The following is a 22,935-nucleotide window of genomic DNA, read 5'->3' on the forward strand; positions in this document are numbered from 1 at the left end:
GAAAAAGATGGAGAATCAGAGGTGGTTGACTTCGTTGGCAGCTGAGAAGTAAAAAGATACGGGGCTGAGAAAGGGAGAGAATTCATTAATGATAATGAAACATTTACCGTCAGAATCTATGTTGGGTTCTTTGACACCCCATATCTTATTTATTTAGCTTATTTACTTATATTTTCCTAACAGCTCTCAGAAAGAAGAACAGCTATGAATCCCCCTTTACAAGTAATAACTGAGACTCACCAACTGTAATTACCTAATGTCACTCAGATCTTAAGAGGAAGAATTGGAATTTTGAATTGGGCTTTGTGCCTCCAGAATTGATGTTTTAAAAGTAATGGTGAAAAAGAACATCTTTTTCTTTGGGATGAATCAAAGGATGGAGGAGTAAGAGCTACCTTTGTCCTTGGAGGTCACCTCCACTTAGTAGCTCTAAGTTATTAAGTTTGTTCCCATATTTTCAATTGTATGTGAGTATTCCTCTCATTAAACCCAATGCAAGTATCCCTCTATGTCAAGGAGTTTAACCTGAGCACGACTGACATCTGGGCCCAATTCTGCATCCCTGGTCTCCAGGCCCCAGAGGCCAGTAGCAAAACCACCCACGCCCTGCTCCCCAGTTGTGACAACCAAAATGTCTTCAGACTGCTCTATCTGAAGAAGAGAGCAATAGATTGTAAGCAAGTAATTAATTTGAATGGGATTCTGCGACTTGGGTGTGTATAAGTCACTTGATATCTTGTTCACTGCGGTTCTTTCTGATTTAGTTGGTTGGAGCAGGAGCTGAGGAATCTGCGGAGTGAATGACATGGGTTCGTTCTTGATCCTGCTTTTAGAGGAAGTGCCTGCAAAGAGTTGATGCTCACATCCTTTCCTACAAGCCATCTCTATGTTTCCAGAGTATAGTACCTTTGTGGGTATTTAAATGCTTTTCTCTGTGTCCTTTTAATCTTCCTTAGATCTGCCGGCCTATCCTGCCTGTGATTAAGTTTACAGTTAAGCTAATGATTTGCTCCAAGTTTCCCGGCTTGTAAAATCGCATGCCATGCATATAAATGTGTAGGATTTTGACCTTATAAACTGAGTAGCAATTATTGGCATATCTTAAGACAAGAGGCGGCCACCTTTTGACTTTGAAAATATCACCAGGAGGACATTTTATTGTAGGAAGTCAAGTTTTGTGTTCCTAAATATCTGTTTATTGGGCTTCTTGATAGCAGTTTAAGGCAAAATTTATTACGAATAGGGGCTGAGACACTTGGTAAAAGTGAAACTTGGCGTTTAGTGATGTGAGGTGACTCACCTCCTGTTGCTGCAGATAAGCAAGAGTTGGTTCTCTGGGTGAGTTCTGCTACTATTCAGTATTCAATATATCCTATCAAAATCTAAATAGAAAAGACATTGTATTGGAAGGTGATCCTTTGCCTTAAAAGGGAGTCCTTTGCTTTTCAAAACACACTTTGGGCTTGGCTTTGATAAATTTTAAAGTGATATTATTCATGTTTCTCAGTCTATATCTTTTTTAAAAATTTAAGCATATATCTTTTTTTAATTTAAATTTTTATTGAGATTAAAGATTCACATGCAGTTGTGCATAATAATACAGAGAGATCTCTTACATACCTTGCCTGGTTCTCCCAAAGGTAACATTTTACAAAACTGATGTGTATCACAGTATATTGACATTCATACAATCCACTGATCTTGTTCACATTCTGGAAGTTAAATCATGTTTGTGTGTGTGTGTGTATTAAATTCTATACAATTTTATCAGCCGTTTAGGTTCATCTATCTACCACCGTAGTCAAGATAATGAAGAGTTTCAACACCATAAAGATCTCTCATGTTTCCCTTTTATAAACAATATCTACCTCCCTCTTAGCTCCATCCCCAACTGCTGGAAACCCCTAATCTGTCCTCCATTTCTAAAAATTTTATCACTTCAAAAGCTACATAATTGGAATCATATGGTATGTAAAGGAGGCATTAGCTTTCTTCACTCAGAATAATTGGGGGGGATTTATACAAGTTGTGTGTATCAATAATTTATCTCTTTTTCCTACTGCGTAGTATTCCCAGGTATGGGTATGTTACAGTTTAACCTTTTACCTGGAAAAGGACATCTGGGCTGATTCTAGTTTTTGACTCTTATAAATAAAGCTGCTGTGAACAGTCACACACATGTTTTTATGTGAACCTAAGTTTTCATTTCTCTGGGATAAATGTTCCAAGTGTACAGTTGCTGGGTTGTGTGGTAGTCACGTGTAGTTTCATAAGAAACTGGCAAATGGTTTTCTAGAGGGGTTGTACCATTTTACCTTCTTGCAGCTTTGTATGAGTGGTCCAGTTTCTCTGCATCCTTGCAAGTTTTGTATTGTCACCGTGTTTTATCTTACTGCTTGTGATAGGTGTGTAGTGATCAATGTGGTTTTAATTTGCATTTCCCTGATGGCTGATGATGTGGCTCGTCTTTTGCTGTGCTTATTTTCCATCTGGATGGCATCATCAGTGCAATATCTCTTCATGTCTTCTGCCCATTTTCTTTTCTAATTGGACTTTTTTTTTCTTTTTACTTAGAATTTTGAGAGTTCTTTATGTATCCTGCATACTAGTCCTTTGTTGGATTTGTGGCTTGCAAATGTTTTTCCTAGTCTGTGACTCGGCTTTTTATTCCCTTCATATGGGTTTTCATAGAGCAAAAGTTTTTAATTTTGATCAGCTCCAGTGTATCAGCTTTTCTTTTATGGATCATGCTTTTGATTTCAAGTCCAAGAACTCTTTGGTTAGACCTAGATCCCAAAGATTTTCTTGTAAGTGTTTTCTTAAAAGTTTTAGAGTTTTACATTTAGGCCCATGATCCATTTTGAATTAATTTTTGTATAAGGTGTGGGGTTTAGGTCAATGTTCTTTTTTTTTTTTTTTTTTTTTGCTATAGATGTCTAGTTACAGCAGATGATGCATTTGTTGAAAAGGCTATACTTACTTCCTTCATTAATTCTAAGTCTTCATTAAATGGAGTTGAATATATTTGTGTGGGTTTATTTCTAGGTCCTCTCTTCTGTTCCCTTGATTTATGTGTCTGTCTTTCCCCAGTACCACACAGTCTTGATTACTGTGACTATGTAGTAAGTCTTAATATCAGGCAGAGTGATTCTTCCCTTTTTATTCTTCTTTGTCAAGATTGGCTTAGCTCTTCTAGGGCTTGTGCCTTTCCATATAAATTTTACAGTAAGCTTGTTTATGTCTACAAAAACTTTGCTGGGATTTTTATAGGAATTTCATAAGCACTGTAGATCAGTGTGTGGAGAATTGACATTTTTACTCTGTTGTGTCATACAGTCCGTGAACACAGTGTGTCTCCATTTGGTTAGGTTTGCTTTGATTTCTTCCAGTGCCTTTGGAATTTTCAGCACACAGACCCTGTACATGTTTTGTTCAGGGTGTATCTAAGTACTTCATTTACTTTGGGGTAATTGTAAATGGTATCATGTTCATTTCTGTTCATTCAGTGTTGGTATATAGAAGTGTGATGTATTTTTCTGTGCTGATTTTTTGTTCTATGACCTTGCCGAATTCATTTATCCGTTCTAGGGTGTTTTCTTTTGTAGAGTCCTTGGGCTTTTCTATGTAGACAATCATGTCATTGCAAACGGAGAGAATTTTATTTCTTCACTTTCTTTCTCTATGCCTTTCCTTCTTTTTCATGCCTTATTTTAGCAGCTAGAACTTCCAGTACTATGAAGACATCCTTGCCTTGGTCTCAGTTAGGAGGAAATACATTCAGTTCTTCATCCTTAAGTATAATGTTAGCTGTACTTTATTATTTTTTGGTAGATGCACTTTATCACATTGGGATAATTCCTCTCTGTTTCTAAGTTGCTGAGAGGTTTTAGTCATAAATGTGTATTAGATTTGTCAAATGCCTTTTCTATGGCAATGGATATGATCATATGTTTTTTTTGTTTGTTTAGGTTGTTGACATGGAGGACTGTATGCCCTGCATCTTTTTTTTTTTTTTGATTCTTCAATTTCACCTTTTATGTTCATGACATTGAGTTTGGGGAAAGAAGAGTCCTGAAGCCTACATCTTTGTAAATGTTGCACAGAGGTGTACTTGCTTCATTTTGCCCTCACGCCTCTTCTAATTCTGTCTCCATCTTGTTCTCATTTTATCTTTGTTTCTCTTGTTATATCTCTACAAGTTACACCTCAGATAGTCCAGGCCAGAAAAGTTGGAGGAGGTACTGTTAGTTGATACATCTGAATTACCTGAGTTCATAATTAAACCTAGCCTTTCCAACTTGGCAGTGGAAATAGGTGTGACAGGTTACATTGCATTGTTTCTCCCCGGCATTGACCCTCTTCACTATGTGATTTTTTTCAATGGATTCTCTTTTCTCATTGGCCAAAAAAATAAGGGGAAGAACTTTAAGTGGAAAGAAGGTCTTTTTTTTATGGTTCCCTTGCTGCTGAAGTAATTAAATACAGGGGAATGAAGACCCAAAAGAGAAATTTAAAAAACAATCACAAAGAAAAAGAGAAAATGATTGTGTTGATTCTGGGGTTAGGTTTGAACCTGGGTTCTGGGAATTAGTATTAGTGTGTCCTAGGGCAACTTGCTCAGTCTTTTATAAATTTTTAAAATCTGTGAAATGGGGACATGTCTTGTAGGGTGGATTAAATGAAATAATGCAAGTCACCTGTTCTGCCTGGTGCCTAGGAACCTTGTATGCCCTCTGTAAATGGTGGTTAGTTTTGGTCATGCTGTGCTTGCTGCATGTGTAATGGATGAATAACTCTGGCAGGGAGGAAGGATGAGGAGTAGAAGGTGGTTGCAGAATGAATGCTGAAATGAAATTGCTCCTATTATCAGGTCAAAGGAACCTAAGGGAAATTTTTTCAGGAGAAAGGCCAAAATGCCTGAAACAGTTTGTGCTGAAAGTGAACATGGTGAACACCTATGACTTGAATGTGATTTCTAATGACTTGTTAAAAGCTGCTTTTGAACGAGAGCTGCCAGTTTCTGCTTCGGAGAGGTCTTGGCTTGGTTATAACTATGTTGGCTGTTCTAAACTGCCTGCAGGACAGAGGAGTAAGCCTTCCGGAAGACCCACCAGTAGTGGGTCCCAAACTAAATTGCTCTGCAGACTCAGCTGGGGAATACCTGTTACATGAATAGATTTTCAGAACCTGTTTCCTGGATTCTTAAGTGAGTAGGTTTGGAGGAGGGCCCAGGAAGCTGTATATACTACTTGTGACAAAGATCCCAAGAAATTATGAAATAAAATTTAAAGGAGGAGAATGAAAACTACTGGGATGACATCATCATTTGAGGTTTAGCAGCTGTAGTAGCATTTTAAGTTTTGCTACCAATTTTGTGTGCAACCCCAGGAAAATCACTTAACCTTTTTGTACCTTTCGTTTATATATGTATATATATAAATATATACACACACACATATATATTTATTTACTTATTTATTTTACACATTTTATTTTTGGCTACATTGGGTCTTCGTTGCTGCACGCAGGCTTTTCTCTAGTTGCGGCGAGCAGGGGCTACTCTTCTTTGCGGTGCGCGGGCTTCTCATTGCAGTGGCTTCTTTTGTTGCGGAGCACGGGCTCTAGGTGCACGGGCGAGTAGTTGTGGCACGCGGGCTCTAGAGCGCAGGGTCAGTAATTGTGGCTCACGGGCTTAGTTGCTACGCGGCATGTGGGATCTTCCCAGACCAGGGGTCGAACCTGCGTCCCCTGCACTGGCAGGCGGATTCTTAACCACTGCGCCACCAGGAAAGCCCCTTGTACCTTTCTTGATTCAGCCTTTTGAAAGAGGAGGCAGAAGGGATTAAAAACTCTGACCTTCTTTACATGGTTGTTGTAAAGAATTACTTTAAAAAATAACTGGAAAGCACTTTGCAAATAGAAATTGCTTTATAAATGCCTTTTAAAAGAAATGTAATTTTCTGACACAGTTTTAAACACAAATAGTCTTGTTGAGTGCATCAGTTCAAATTACAAGTATCGAGATGGTATCACCATGGCCAGAACCCAAAGTTTGGAGGCAATAAGGAAACAGCACAAGGTTATAATGTCTTTTTTTAAATCTGTGTTGTCTTTAAAAAATAATGCTGATGCTAACCTCTAAAATCCACATTTTCCCATTTGGTTTGTTTTGTATTTTTAGTTGGCTACTCCCACCAATTTGAGAATTTAATTGGAAAAATAAATGACTTCTAACATTGCTGCTGTGATGTTCATCCCCCCTCTCCCAGCCTCTCAATTAAAGCCTTGCTCCTCGTGTCACAGGCACATGTGTGGATTTGCTAGAACTCTGTAAATTGATGCACACCTGCAGTGTTGGTGGAGATGCTCTTAGTCCCATCCCCTGATGCGGTGTGTTCTCCTGTCATTCATCCATCCCGGCAGGAGAGCCTGAAACTGCTCTCCTGCAAATATGCCGCAGTGCAGTTCCCAAACCACCCTTTCTGCAGTACTAAGGCAAATGGAGGCCCATTAATGCAGAGGGACTTAAGTTACGTTTGGGATTTACAGTTTATAAACTCATGTTTCACCTCAAAATTGGTGGCAGTGTTGTTGAGTTTATACCAGATGTCAGATGGGTTAGAGGGGAGTGTCTGTGGGAATTCAGAACACATTGTTTTAGGCATTTGTCTCTATATTCATGTCCTGTAGTTAAAAAAAAAAAAAGTGTAGGTGGCAGTATAGAATAATTTCTCTGGAGTTGGACTGGCCAGTCCCAAGAGATCTAACCTCACCAAGCCTCCTTTACCTCATCTTTAATCTGGGGAAGCTAACAGTAAGTGTCTTGTAGAAGTGCTGTGAAGATCAATGGAAATAAGCATAGAAAATTCTTTGTTGGGGGTTTGGCACATATTAAGTGCTCCACATAGTTGAGCAGTCTTATCTGCTGATACACGCAGTGGTGCCTTGTAGAAGTAGAAAGCAGAACAGGTGAATGAATGTGGATCTCAGAGATTGGAGTGGTCTGCATTTAAATATTGTTAAACCCAGAAGCCAAAAAATGGATCTATATATATTGTTTACATTTTTGCAGTGTTTTCTCTTAAATGATATTTTGCTACCATGTAGGTTTTTGGTACCATGCAGTTTTTGGTACAGATGAAACCACACAGAGTGATGGTGCTGTGTGGTTTTTTAACGATTGTTTTTTATAGGACAGTGAGCATGAAGGTTGGAGTGGTATGTGAAGAGCTGCCTCCATTTTTGACTTTTGTTGTGCAAAATGTTATTGGATGGCTGTCCAGTCAGTGAGTGTCTCTCCTGATGGCTGATGATAGGAAAGTGTTATCAGTTTCTCCTGCTGGGTGATATACGTTGAGATCAGGTACAACTGGAGATAAGATAAGAAAAACTTAGAATGTAGTGCTTGAGCTCCCTTGGGGGTTATTAATCAGAAGGTAAATCTGCATGGTAGGTGCACAATGTATATGCTCCGCAATTTCAACTGGAGATCCTTCAACCCACAGAGAAGTGGTCTCCTGTTGCACTGTCCATTGAGACTGGAATAAGTGTTAATAGCATCCCAGAATCTTCAGTCCAGGAAGCTGAGAGCCTTTTCACACTGCCTTTGAGATAAGCCAGTTTGCCAGTAGCTCTCCCTGGGTGACCACCTGTGCTCCTAGGCTCTGAACCATCCTATTTTAGAGAAATTCAGGATCCACTTTGCATAGAATCCCTTTTTCCTTTATTTTTTAACATTGATATCACTGCCAGAAATTTGCATCATTCAAAGCGCAAACAATCTACTTAATAAAAATGACATTTAAAAATATATTACCTCTTAGTTATGATTGCCTAACTTTATGCCCCCTTTTTTTTCCATTGGAGATTTTTATCTTGTAATGAAACATGGCAATAAAGAGGAAATTGGATGAGAAGGTGCTGTATTCTCCTACCAGCTTGGTTTGGAGAGCTGAAAAGGTTAATTTTACGCGGGTTGGTTGGCTATCACCCAGTATGATTGTCCCCATCTTTTGCACTGTGGGGTGTACCACATACAGACCTGTTAGATTGCTCTTGAAGCCTGGAGAGAGCCTCCCTGTTCTGTCTCGTGGGGTGGTTGGGACTGAGAAGGATGGCATGGCTGTCAGGGTGGCCTCGGAGTGTCCTTCTGCCTGCTTGGAGGGAAGGATGGAGGTGGGAGAATATACAGACAGCAACTTTCCGTAGTGTGATTATTAATACTGCAGAGCTGAGAAGCATCAGGCATAGGAGCATGTGCTTGGAGACAGCACGTGGGCCCGAGGGAGCGAACTTAAATTCATGGCGCCTTAGTTTCCATCACCTGTACCTTGAGATTTACTAGTACTTTTATTTCATCAAGTTGATCATTAACTATACTTTTATTTCCCCATTGTTTGTAAAACTTAACTACTCTCTTACGTACCACTAAGAAAGAAATCTCACTACTAATTTAACTCTGACATATTACTATATGTCATATGATACCATCAATTGTAGGATCTGTCCTGATTTCAGAGAGAGAAAAGATGTGAGTTGTAAAATGCGCAAGTAATCACACCATAAATTTTAAGGACCATAATAGTTAATACCTGTAACATATGAGCGGTGCGTTAACACACAGTGAGCACTCATTAACTTTCTTGCCTTACTCCTCTCTCCCAGTGGTGTTTTCTTCCTAATCAGTTGGTAAATCTCTTTTGAGCATATAATATGTGTCTGGCGTGTTCTTTGTATTTGGTACATGTCAGTGAACAAAGTAGACATAAATTCTACTTCTGGTGGAGCTTGCACTCTACCCTGTGGACTTAATGAAGGACCTACCACCTCAGTAACCAGCAGGATAGGCCCTGAGCTCAGCTCTCCTTTCCCACCAGAAAGAGCTGCTTTTCTTGGCCTTGTCATTAAGATTGAATGTGTGTGTCGGTAGCGTATCAACATACAATATCTGCCAAACTCCTTATAGTCTCATTAGCTTCCAGCGTTTTCTGTATACCTTGCCATCTGGCTTATATCAGATCCTTCAAACAAACTATGCCATGCCCCGGCTCCCTACTTTTCCCCGTGCTCTCTGTTCCCTCCATCCTGCCCTCAGCCTTGGACATGCAGCTTCCCCGGCAGTCCCAGAAGCCACCTCTTTCCTGAGGCCTTTCCTCATCCTTCCATCTGAATACAATTTATCTCCTTAGACTTTCCCCCTGTACTACTTTGCCTTTGCTTCTGCCATGATACCCTCTGTATGCAATACTGTAGCCCCATGAATATAGGCTCCTTAAGGAAGCCCAGTGAACAATAATTGCAGGCCAAAGGGACATGTTTTTATTAATGCATATCAGCAAGTCACACCGAATTACACAAATGAATATTCTCTGGTTTAAACAGATGAAGTCCAGGGTCTTCCAGTTGGGTCATATGGCAGTCCTGCACTTACTCACTTATTTTTATGTTTTATTAACAGGAATCATGTCATTAAAATCTGAAGGCTCTCCCTAACACTTTCCTTTTTATATGTATCTGTTCTATCATCTCCCATTTCTGGACTGACTTAAACTTGTCAGCCGGAAAGATGGATGTCATTCAGGTATTGGCAGCACGAGATGCTTCTGTAAATAGTCTTTTTCACATCTGGGTGTTCAGTTTCTCCTGCTGGGTCTGAGGGGATCTGATGAGCTTTGGATATTCCTTTTTCCATACGTGGGACAGATCCAGCCTGGGCTGCTCCATGCCTCCGCTCTGGCATAACCTCATCCTCTTCTTCCTTGTCCTCAACACCCAAGTGCAGCTGTGGCGCCCTTCATCTGCCTTAGACTTGCCAGTACCCACCACTTGAAATTGGGCCCTGCTGTGATTCTAAGTCTCCATCCAGAAGGAGCTGGGTTTTTTTTTTTTTTTTTTTTTCAGGACTCAAGAGACTGTGAAAGTCTCATGAAAAGGAAAAATTTCGTGCCAAGAGAAAGAAGTGCAAACACCCTCTGTTTTCTGCCTCTAAAGCAGGGCCCGTGGTTTCCGCTGCTGTGTTTTTCTAATGTCATTTGACTAACCATCTCCCTACAGGCCCAAGCGAATGTGGGCAAGTGCTGATCCAGCCTCCCAGGATCCTTTGAGACTCACTGTCATACAGTATTTTGCTGTTTGCAGCATGACTATAGATTGCCTCTTTTAGAGGGTTTAAAACCTTCCTGTCAGATGCCCACGGGCCTCCGGCTCATATCTACCTAGTTTTTTGGTCAGTTTTCTAACTCTTACATAATCCCCAAGCATACAGCTGGGGTTTTTACTCAGAATTTAATGTAGTCTTTTTAAAAAGCCACCCCTTAGGTGGTTTACAAAGGTGTAAATCCAGTCTGTAAAAGGCAGGAAAGGCAGATACGTGAGTATAGTTGGCACTTAAATATATATATTGGCATTTTACATATATATATATATATATATATTTCCAGTTGACAAAAATCAACCTCATAATATTACACTTGGTTTTCATCCCAGGAAAGTAGATTGTTAAATATTACCAAAGTGTAAAGTGATCTTTGATTTTAATCAGAAAGACTTTCTTTTTGATGCTCAAGAGCAAAGTTGTAAATGGGTGGAAAATTGTCCATTTGGTTCTTGCTGTCTGCCTCTTCCTGCACTTTGATGAAGGAAGGGCTTTTATCAGCACAAGGAAGACCTCAAAGAAGTTGCTTTTTTTTTTAAAAAGGAAAAGGCTCCTCCCTGCTCAAAAGGTAGCTGTACTATACGTAATTGAAAATCAGATGTAATCATTGGAAGATGATTTTGGTGATCTGATTGCAATGACCCATGTAATGTACGTTACACTCATTTGTGTGTTATTCTATGAGAGCTAAGGTGAGCACGTATACTTCAGTGGGGAAAACTGAGATTAGAGAGGTATGGGGGCTTGCCTATGATCATATAGCCAGTACGTGGTGAACCCAGGACCCAAGATTCATTTCCGCTCCTTTAAATGGTCTTGCCATGCACTTTCCAGGAGTCACATTAGAATCTGCTATCTAAGAGCATGTCTAGTGGCTGGGTAATTATTTTAGGATCGCTTCCCCTTCCGCCTTTTGATACTGTTTATTCAGTCCTCAGGATTCTTTGTCTGCCTTCCAAACTTCATTTCCTGGATTGAACGTTCATCTTCTCAGGATGTAGGTGGTTCTTTAAATAACAGTTGCTTGCCATAGTTACTAGTTCATCCATTTCTTTGTTATACACTTAATACAAATCCCCAGGACTCAAGTGTCTTAAGTGAATCTTGGAGAATCTTCTCAGAGTTTTGGCTTATATCTGAATGAAAGATCTATTCATTCAAGAGAGAGCTTCTGAAATCAAGGTTCAGATATTTGCCCAGTTTCAGTTGGTTTTCAATCTTGCTGTTGTGGGATAAACAGAGGTACTATTAGAGAACTTTCAGGGGAGTCAATAAAAGTTAAAGGAAGAGCCAAAGGTTCTTTATTCTTTTCTGTGTCCATTTGACTTTCCAAATTGTTGTCTGGAGGAAGTGAATCATATTTCATATTTGAATACTCACTTCAAATATTCGTTGTGTTTCCAGGAAGCAGGTCCTTTGTGTTTTGGAGAAAATATACTCTTCAGAAAGGATCATGTGAATATTAATTTTTTTCATTAATGTGTTGAACTTTAGAGAGCCATGAATATGCTTAGCTTTATTTTTTAGGTTTTCATTTAGCTTCAAAGTTGCATGTGTCATTATTAAAGTTGGAAAGGACTCTTCTTTGTCATGGAGAAAGTAAAAGTCGTAGAGAAAGTAAATCATATTTGAAGAAAACATTTTAATACCTGAGATTTTAAAATTATGGGATTGTATTCATACTGTAGACATTCAACCTATTTGAGTTAGGTTTTTAAAGCTCTTGACTACTTTTGCTTCTGGCTAAAACATTATGGAAAGTGTTCAGCTTTCTTTTTGGAAAAGAGCTCTATTTTTCTCCCTTAATAGGAAACAGAATTAATTGATCCAGTAAGTGAAGTGATTGCACATTTGAGTTGGACAATTTAAAACACACAAAGTTTGAAATCATAAAGCATTTTCTTGAGCAGTTGTGTTTTGGGGTAGCATTTTCTGTTACAGTGTGCTCCCTCCTTCCCAGTTTTCCTCTATTCTTTTTTCACATCAATGGTCTTACATAATAAATACTCATTACAGAATATGCCTGATTTGTATGGTTGCTAAGAAAAGCTTAAGTGTGACTCACAAATCAAAGACTCACTTTAAACCCAGCAATTGGAAAACCTTAATTCTAGATCTACAAGCCCTTCACTTCATCTGTCTCTGTACTCATGGAAGACATCACTAATCCATCAGCAGAGCTCATATGTGCCCTCCTGATTCTTCTCTGCACACTGCCTCCATCAGTCATGCTGAGATGAAATCTGCATGTCATCTTTGAATGTATGTCTCTTTATTGAAGGTCCTTTTGTTAGGCAAAACTCTCCTGAAGGAAAGCACAGAAAAATTCTTTATTCTAGGAATTCCCGGTTTGGAAGGTTACTCCAACACCAGGTAGAACCATAAGCAAAGCGCAGATCAAAGCTCCTGTGATTAGGACACAGGTAGATTATCACTCTCCACCCAGGAAAATCCTGAGTTGCTCTGATTTTATGTGAAATCAGGCTGTCGGTGGAAGTTCTTTCTCAACTGTAGTAAAAGTTAAAGAACTTGTTTCCTTTGTAAGTTTTGAGCAGGAACAGGTTTGAATCTATATGTAAAATCAATATCCTAGAAATGGAAATCTAGTTATGAGATATATGTTGGGGGTGGGTGGGTCACTGGCTGCATTTGGCCCCGATTCTACACATAAGCTTTGGAGGGCATGGTTAGAGTTGTGAGTAATTTAGGATCAACAGTTCAATCCTGTATAATTTAGTGACTCAGCACAGTAATAAACCCTGGAAACTTCTGCTTCTGTGTTCCTTCTCTGCAGGAATTAAGGGCATATAGGAAGAAAGCAAACATGAATTAATTTGATTTTATGTGCTTAAGCAGGCATAATGAGAATCTGTTGCTATGGCGGAAGTTACCACCAATCCACATAAAAATGAATAATACTGACGTTCAAAGAAAGAGCATTAATCATGTTGCTGTGATTGCAGACTTAAATCATTTCAGGGGCTCATGCTTATACACAAGGGCCTCAAGTCCCTGAATGTTGGACATTATGTGGAAGCTTATGTGGCAGAGGCCCTGAAACATTGCCCTGCTAACCCACGTGACATGTCCTGGTGTTCCTTTTCCTGACTTGCCTTTGCACTAAATAATGCCGTCTTTTCTCAGAAAGTCTAAAAAGGCTTTTGTATTTTCAAAGAGTAGAAATGAAATGGGTTTTTCCACCCCTTTTGATAACCAGGTACTTTTAATAGCAAGGCTTTTCTTGGCTTCGATTCTTGGCCAATTTTCTGATAATTTTTTTGAGCATGTTGGAGCTCACATGCTCCATGAAAATTCAGAGATCAGTTTCCAAGAATTTCAGATTTCCCCTTATAAGAGGTCAAACAAATGATACAAGTTACTTAAGTGTTTCTTGGACCATAAAGGAACTGTTCTCTCAGGCTAAATGTACCCTTTCCAGCAAACTAATATGAATCTCTGTCAACTCAGGGTTTTACATTTTTAGGACCGTGCAGTTTAAATGTGAAAGGTAGTGCAGTCATAAAAAGCCAGCTAGAATTGTTAAGATTTGTTAGAAGAATATAATTGCTAATATTGCTGCCATGATATTCGTATATTCATATAAAATATCAAGTGATATTTTATCACGGAGACAGAATAAAGTTTGTTTCAAAATAAGTTAGAAATTTAACTTTTAAAATTTGGGTGTAAGATTCAGAAAGCATCATATACTTCATGGCGTGTTATCCTTGGTTTGTGAAAAGGCCCCGCATCTTTGTTTTATCTTCATTATTTTTCTCCTTCACTCTGATTCCATTCTTTCTTCCCCAAAGATCCTCACTAGGTATGTGTGTAATTCACCTGAATGTTTTGTGTTTAGAACTCAATATATTATTGTGCAATTTTAATCAGTACCACCTTTGAAAATTTATCTCCGTTGCTTTGTGTACATCTTGTTTGTGCATTGCTTTTGATTGCTGTGCAGTATTCCATGCACCCATCCATCCCATTTTACTTACCCATTCCCACAGGGAAGACACCTTGGTTGTCTATAACGTGTGTTTTCATACTCAGTGCTGCCATGAGCATCTTTATACCTGTTGCCTTATGGGTCTTCTGTATATAAAGATGTGTATGTATAGACGTATATGTATATATAAGTGGGTATGTGCATATGTTTGTGCATTTGTGTATCCATCCATCCAAAAATGAGTTTCTTGAATTTTACCAATTTGATGAATTTGGTTATTAATGAATTTCACCAAAATCTGCTTGATCACTTGCTAGAATGACTGTATCTCCCTGTTATACTATTATCCTTTATATATGGGATTCGATGAGTTTACCAGTAATTTGCATTGCCTGATTTTCTAATCATTGCCAACCCAATGGGTATAAAATGGCAACTCATTCTTTTAATTTTGCCTTTCTTTTGTTGCGAATGAGGTTGAATGTCTTTTTATATCCTTAAACGTTCGATTTCCCCCTCTTGGAAATTGCCTTTTCAAATCTATTTTCGTTTTAAAATTTGTGTTTCCCTTCCTTTTCTTGCGGTAGTTACTGTGTTTTCTTAACCATGTTGAAGAAGTTGAGCATGAAGTCATTCCTGCAGCACTTGGAGCAGACTTTGTGACTGCGAGATACACCCTGAGATTAATCCTAGCATTTCTTTTTGCCTTTAACAACCTCAAGTCTTGCTACTCCTGTGCAGCTGTTCCCCGCCTGCTTTCCCCACATAAGCTCCTGCTTCCCTGCAATGCAAACGTGAGCAAACCCTGTCAAGTCACTGCTTTGCTGAAAAACTCCAGTGGTTCCCCTTGGCTTTTAGGAGAAAGGTCTGAGTCTTTGCTGGGTCTCAGAGTTCCCCCATGATTTAATTCTTGAGTCTGGTCATCTCCTGTGCCCTGTGTTCCAGCCACAGCAGGCTACTTCCTTATCCTTCCAGAGCCTTCTCTGGCCCCATAATGCTGTGCCCTCTTCTCTTATTGCCGTCCTCCTCCACCTGGATAATGTCTCCTCTCAGGTATCTCACAGCATCTCCAGGAAAGCCCTCCCGGGTCCTCATACTAGGTTAGGTCTCTCCACGGTCCGCCACGTTAACCTCTACTTCCTTCTTTGAAACTCTTTCTATACCTACAATATTTAATACATTTTATGCTCAAAGAGCAAAGAGTGGAGGCAGGGGCATTTGGGAATTCCATGAGGTCAGCACCTGTGTCTTTGTTTCTCTCTGTTGCTTCCCAAGCATCTCGCTTAGCACCTGAGACACAGAAGCACAGTTAATCTTTGTTCATATAGGAATAAAAATGTATGCACATTAAATGCTAATTCCCTGACTTTGGCTTTGTCTCATTTTCACTAACATTTGGATAGATTTATCCATTTGAACCTACTTTTGATTCTACTTTGTTACATTATGATATAAATATATTTAATTGCATTTTCCTTGTTGATCAAATAAATCTACTTAAATACATTTCTCTCTGTTAACACTGTCTACACGTTTATTTTTAATAGGGTCGTGTGTGCATGATTATTAGCTTAAATATCATTATATACGGTGCTGCTGTGTCACGGTTTGTATAATTGTTCCCCTATTTTGAAGCATTAGGTTGTTTTCAATTTCATTACTTTATAATGAAATATAATATTTCTTGGTATAAATTAATTTCTTTTTTTCCCCAAGCTATTGCTTTGGAATTACTGCTTTTGAGTAGCTCTTATTAAAGGCTGCTAGATCATTAAGAAAGATTGAAGTTGGTTTCATTGCCAGGCATTGTGTACCTGTTTATCTAGAGCTCCACCAAAATTGAGTTTTATAATTTCATTGTATTTTAATAGCTCTGAAGTGTAACTCTAGCGTTGTTTCAATTTGTGTTTGTTTCTCTGCTGGTAAATCTATGCATTTTTCACCGGGATGATTTATGCCCTGTCTTTCCTTTATTTAAATTGTCAGTGTGCATCCTTTGATGTCCTCCTAACATAATCAAATCTCTTTCTGTGAGTGGCATAAGGTACAGGTAGTCAGGACCTCATCCTGATTAGTGTGTTATGGAGTATTTTTGGAAGCTCACAGGATTTACTTCTAAGAATATTCTTTGATACTCTTAGAAAATATGCAACCATGTAGAGTCAGCTTTAGAATATGCTTCTTCTTTAAAAATAATTCCCATTTAAATGTGGTCAAGGCCCCTTAGCACTGCTGAAACCAAACCCAAACAGTAACACTTCTGTTCATTTAGATGAGAAATATTCCCCTGAAAAGATAGGAATTCATATAACAGAGAGTGTGTTTTCTTGGTTCCCTTTTAAATGTAAAAGTTATTTATGGATTTGCATTCCATAGTGTCTCAGCATCATTTACAACTAGGCTTTGCTTACTGAACTCAAACTGCAAAGCTTCTCTTAAGCGTGACTCAATTACCCTTTAATGTATAAAAAAAAAAAAAAAAAGGCAAAGGAAAAAATCCATCGGAATTTGTCATTATGATTAATTCTTGTGCGCAGAAGACTGGCAATCTTTTCCAAAACTTTCATGGTTGTTTTTTTTGATCTTTTGCCTTTTTGTTTGATATACTTGAATAATCTGCATAGTTTTGATATTTAATTCCCCTTATTCTTGTCAATTGGGAGATAGGTTTGGGAGGTTGGCATTTCTTTATTCTCCATGCAGTTAGGGTTTCTTCTGAAGCATTTAAATTACGCAGAGCCTAGAATTATTCCAAGAGTGGTTTGCTAAGGGTATTTTCGGTTACTGGGAGGAAACGGACTGTGTGGATTTGAAGGAAGTCATAGCTTGACGGTTAGGTTTGAGGTTATTTTTTTCACCATTTAAAAATATTTCTTTTTCTTCTAATTTCTCTTTACTGATTTTTCTCAGGCTGAAAATAACGTGGACTTGTTTACATGTGAAGGAGGGGCTGCCGTGTACAGCTGGGCAGGATGTTCACTGTGTAAGAGCCCTGGCCAAGGGCAGACAGTGGCTGCATTCCAGAGCAAGGGGCACCTTTCCCCAGCTCATACAAATATACTGTATGAAGGGCTAGCCGTCCTACGGATTGGTTTCTTTAGTAGTTGCTGAGAGTTTTCTAGGTTTTGTATTTCGATGAGGGTTTCTTTTCCTTTGTCTTTTTAAAATCTTACTTTTGTGATCTTCAAGAAGGGATACCAGTGGTCTGGGCCTTTTTTTGTTTGTTTTTCTATTTATAGCATATTCCTCAATAAGTCAGCACCTTGGCTGGATCCTTGTCCTGTTCATTTAAGCTCAAATGAGTGTCCTCCATTATGTTACTCACCTCTGAGGGAATATACTCCCCAGCTTTTAGTTCTTTCTGATGCTTCCTTGTCACCAGCGAGAATGTCTGGTTTTTCAAAGCCATGTAAACTGAGAGGCATGGTCTTAAGAGAAGAGTTCAGCTCTCAGAGATTAGTCCACATCTGCTAAAGAATTTTCTTTTGTGTCTGTGCTATAACAAAACAAAAACTTCCCCGTTTTTTTTTTCAGCCTAATTGAGTGTATTTCACAGTGGGAGCACAAAGACTCTGGTTTATTCCCCATCGGAATAGAAACGGGGGTCATGGACCTGCCTTGCTTCTCATCTGAGGCATTTCACTTCCCATCTTCAGTGGAACAGGACTTAAGGCAGATGGCCCTCTCATTGACCTTATGATCAGAAATCAGATGAAGGTCAAGATAAAGTTTCCACCGATATCTGGCTTTTAAATTCCTTTGACCCAGTTTTCCTGTGTTGGAAGGAGTTCATTTTACTTGACATACCATTTCTTTGTGATTCTGTGCTGGTGTCAGATATAACCAACAGACGTTGATGTTCTTGGAGATGAGTCTTTTACTCTAAGACCCAGTTCAAATCAGTGCCCTCGGGGATTTTAGGTTTCTGCTCCCTGCTAATTTTATAGAAATGTGCTGGGGACTCTCAGCCCTGTTTGGCAGTTCCTTGCCACCTGGTTGCCATCATTGTCGAGGTCTCTTTTCACACTGTAAGGACAGCAGTGTAGGAGGGGGGTATCTGCCCATCCCTTTGTTTTTCCTGCTCTGAGTTTAAGCATCTGAAAGTATTCTTCCTAAGTCAGAACAATCTTTGTCTTTATGAATAAAGATGTTGTTCTGAAATGACATTAGTTTTTCCTTTTCATAATGAACTGTCTGTCTGGTTTTATTAGCTCAATCTTCTTCCTAGCTTATTACCAAGGAGGTAAAAGATGGATCCTCAAGAGAAAGTGTGTTACCTCAGTATTGAAGTGAGTTACAGAAAGAACTGGAAGAATATACATACACCTAATAAATCATTACCTCTGCTCTGAAGAGGAGGAGGGGATGGGTGGGGAAGAAGATACGGGCTTTATAAGGGATGCAGTTTTGTTTCACCAAACATGACTCTATTGACTCTTTTAAAATGCGAATCTGTTACAAAATAATGTTTATATGGACAAAATTTAAAAACTCATTTTAAGATAAATAGCTCTACCAGTAATCCTGTATTCCCTGCCCTTCCAGCGTGTTCTGAAGCAAGGCAATTGTTCTCAACCACTTGGCCTGTTCTTTGTTTCCTGAATATTTCAGAACATCTCTCACTCGTCTCTCGTTGGCTGGAGTGTGGTGGTAGCGGGGGAGTTGAGCTGAAATCCTGATGAACGAGGAAGTATTCATGTTTCTTTACCGTTTTTAGCAAGAGATGGCTTCAACTTGCAGGAAGGCGTTGTTCTGTAAATAGAGCTACGGAGTATATCTTATTTGTCATCATCTTATTATTCCTTGGCCTGTTTCTAGAGATCAGCACAATAAAGTTTGTGAATCCTTCTTTAGAAGCTATAGTTTAGGCCTTTGCTGAGTGAGGCTTTGTAGGAGCTCCCCCTTACCCACCCCCAAGAAGTCCAGGGAGTGTTTGTGTCTGGTTATGTTTCAGATAGTCTATGTAAATGGAAATTAATTTTTCAACAAGGGCACTGCATCTTAGGGGACGTTATCAGAGTTTACCAAGCATCATATTATCACTTGATTTAAAGTCAAATACCTAAATCTGAATAATAGAGGAAATCCCAAATAGTGACTCTGAATTTAAGATAGCTTAGGTTGCTTTTCCAACTCCAAAGTGAACAGCACAAGTAATTGCAGGCCCTTCTTGAATGAGTGTGTCTGAGTCTGGGTGATTTAGCACATATGAGGGGAAAATCGTCAAGTAAACTATTCAACTGTTACTTCTTATGAATAGAATATATACAGAGAGCACTGTTAAGTCAGATATGAATATTACGGCACTTTAATCCCTCAGCCCAAATGGAGTCAGTTGCATTTGTCATGGAAGAAATTTTAATTTACCCTTTAGTCTGGAATCTGAAGAGACATTCTTCTCCTAAGCCATTAAAAGTTGGTTCTGTATTTTTTTTGGTTGGCATTTTTAAATTGAGTTTTTCACAGTGATCTAGACTTCCTTTTGGCTCTGTACAGAGAGCCATAGTATCTAATGAAAATATAGTTTGCTTCAGAAATAGGGCAGTGTTGAAAATTATTTTAGTAAGAAGATTCTCATAGTTATAAATTAATTTTGAAAATCCTAATTTTAATGCCAAATGGCACCCAACAGACCATCTATTTTGACCGCCCCCTCCAGTGTTTTTTTTTTTTACAAATGAATTCTAAAGGAGAAGCCGTGATAGAACTGTGCTAAGAAAAAAATCTCCTTTTCAAATCAGGCACCTTTTTATGTGTACGATAATATGAAATAGTGATAGTTTAGGTTCCAGATGGAGTTCCGTAGATGTTGTTTAGTTATTTCTCTTTAAATCTGTTTTGGGAGAAAACTTCGAAGTATACATTATTGTTATTATACGTTTCTGTAGATTTTAATCATTTTATATTTTTAATCACTAACTTGTATTGGGCTCCATATATGTTCCAAATCCCTGTATATATTTTATTCTTCATACTGGTCCGAGGCAGTATAGGCACTGTTACCATGCCCATTCTGAAAATGAAGAAACTGAGGTATAGGAATATTAAGTAACTTGCCTTGGAATGTGGTAGATCCATTTCCATTCTAGATCTCCAGCTTTTAATCACTAATTATAAAACTCTAGCCAGTGCCTGTAACATTTAACATTTAAACATTCTGAAATTTAAAAATTTAAATCTAAAAAATTTTTAAGTTCTGAAAATGTGCAAAGAACAGAAACCAGAGTGATGGTGAAGGATGTCTGTTCCTGTGGATAATTTTTCCTTGTGTTCTGAGCCGTCTGTTCTCCTTTTAAGCCTTTGACCTGTCTTCGCCCCAGTGAGGTGTGGCGTCTGGAATGCCACGGATCAGCCGTACTGGCTGATGGCAGATGTGTTTGGGGTCAAGGTGGCAGCCTGTGCTTTCTGGGTCCCCCGCAGCTGTGGAGACAATATGATCTGTGTGGTGGAAGTCTGCCAAGTTAGATGCGCAAGTCTCCTCCTTCTGCTTCGGGAACTCACACTTTCCACAAACCTCCTGCCCTGCCGCGGCTCACATCAGTGCATTGCTATGTCAGGCTGAATAATTCGCAGCATTTAGCACTTAAATTGGCTCATTGCAGGCAATCCAATTACAATAAAGTCTATTATCGTTTTGGTACCTTGGAATGAAATGGAGTGTTTAAGTGATGAACATGCCACGTTGCCTGGCAGTTGCTCCGCTCCTAATTCATCTTCTTCGTCTTGCAGTTTCTCTGCGTCTTGCTAAAGTGACGCCCTGCCTTGGCGTGAGCTATGTATGAAGTTTGGTGATGCACCTTTTTCACGCAAACTTTCTCTCGATGTGTCAGTTTCAGGAGGATCCTGAGAGCTCCACAAACACCTCTTCCAATACCGGTTATGTGCGTCTTGCTAAAAAGGGATGTTTAATTAAGGTTGCTTTTCAGATTGCAGTCAAGAACCCAAACAGGCATTGATCAAGGAGGCGGCCACAACCCTGCAACAAAGACATCAGGCAGCTTTAGCAATCAGTAAAATAGAAGCAGGAAAAATTGAAGTAGGAAACAGTTTATAGAACTCTTGTGTTTCCCCTCCTATAGCTTGGCCAGCGATGAATGAGAAGCGGGGAAGAAATGGGTAGAGGCAGCGTGGTGGAGAGATGATTCAAGAAAGATAGTTGACAAAAAGTCCTTGCGTTGAGTCGAGGAGAGAATGATGGTTTCTAGGTGTGGTGGTAGTTTGTGGGCAGAAATTTTGATGTCAATAGGAAAGGGGGGTGTTCTTGGGAGCCTTAACTCAGAAAGAAATAAGCAGTTGTTCCTAAATGATGTCATAAGGACACAGATATATTTGGACTTATCAGGTTATAAATGAGAAAAAATCGATTATTGACTGGAGAGATATATATTTTTATTTATGTATTTATTTTTAATTACCCTAAGATGCATCATGGTACTCCAAAAGAACCTGGATTTGACATTCAGCTCAATCATTTTCTGGTTGTGTGACACATGAGGTAGAGGGACAGCAATTAATCTTTCCCAGATTCATCTGATAATGAGTATAATATCCCCCTGTACAAACAGTAGTGAGGATAGGGAATAGTATGTAAATGCCACCTGCCCTTAGTAAAATCCATAAGTGTTGTCTGTTTGTTTATTTCTGTTGTGAGCTCAGAAATCACATGGACAAGGAAGGTGCCTGGAATAGCTTCCTCTACCCCTTTAAGGTTTTGGAAAGGCCGTCTTTGAATTAGGCAACCATGAATGGATTGGAGGGCAGGGGTGGAAAATGCCCTGCCATCCACTGAATATGACGGTCATTTAAACCACCTCTCCTTCCTTTTTGTCTAATGTACATTTTATATCGCTGGCCAACTGATCCTCATTGATTTCTTTTACAGTGTGAGTCAAAAAGGCTACCTCATTTCCTGGGGAAAGCCTAGTTCTCTAAATATCCTTTTATCCCTCTGTAAATGCTGTTAATGGCTTCTTGAGGAGAATTCTGTGACTGTGAGAATGGGACTGGGAAATTTCTGTAGCCTGCTTCCACACTGTAATAGGTGAGTTGGTTTTTAACTTGGTCCCCAGTGGTGGAAATGCTCCCAAAAGGTCAGGGCATTGGTGCTTGTAATTCTTGTGATGCCCTGCTTTTGAAGTTAGAGACCTGAACCAGATGGGTGCTGTCCTTGGTAATTCCGGCTTTGGAGCTGCAAAGGGAGCATTTTTACAGGGAGTCTAGTTGACAGATAATCACCTCTCTTGCTTCATTCCAGTTGCTGTGTGAAGGGTTGGAGGTACAGATGTGGTTGGTCGTGTGTGGTCAGATGGGACAGTGTTGGGCCTTTCCAAAGTAAGGGATGTGACAGAAATAGCAGGACACCTAGAGAATGGTCAAATGGTTACTTTCAGTTTATGTTGCAACAAATAGAAAGCAAATAAAGAGCCAGATCATACCCAGATTTCATTTGTCAATGGACCTACTTATCTACTAATCTGCTGTCAAATTAATTAAACAAGGAGGCCATGAGACTGAGGTGACTCTAATGCCCTGGTGGCCTGTTTAACAAACCAAGATCTAAGCCTGTACATGCCTCAGGGTTACGAAATTGACACCTAACAACAACCAATCACAAGCAGCCAGCTAGGCTTCAGGCTACAGCCGATCAATAATTTCCTTGTTTTGCTTCCACGTTTTCTCTATGAAAGTCTCCCCAGCCCCTGCCAGTGGATGTTCCTGTTTGGTGCTGCCCCATTCAAGTCGACTTTGATCAAATAAACTCTTAGAACTTTTTTGTATGCTTCAGTTTATCTTTGAAAACTCCCTACTCACCTTGTGTATTTTTGGATAAAAA

The 22,935-nt window shown here is 39.2% G+C and overlaps 1 protein-coding gene across 4 annotated transcripts in view; it reads left to right on the forward strand.

Moving 5' to 3' along the window:
• Window positions 1-22,935, forward strand: part of PTPRG (protein tyrosine phosphatase receptor type G) — a 721,438-nt gene that overhangs the window by 319,234 nt on the left and 379,269 nt on the right. The window lies entirely within an intron of this gene.

The sequence above is a fragment of the Balaenoptera musculus genome, chromosome 11 (genome assembly GCF_009873245.2).
Source record: "Balaenoptera musculus isolate JJ_BM4_2016_0621 chromosome 11, mBalMus1.pri.v3, whole genome shotgun sequence".
Classification (NCBI taxonomy): domain Eukaryota; kingdom Metazoa; phylum Chordata; class Mammalia; order Artiodactyla; family Balaenopteridae; genus Balaenoptera; species Balaenoptera musculus.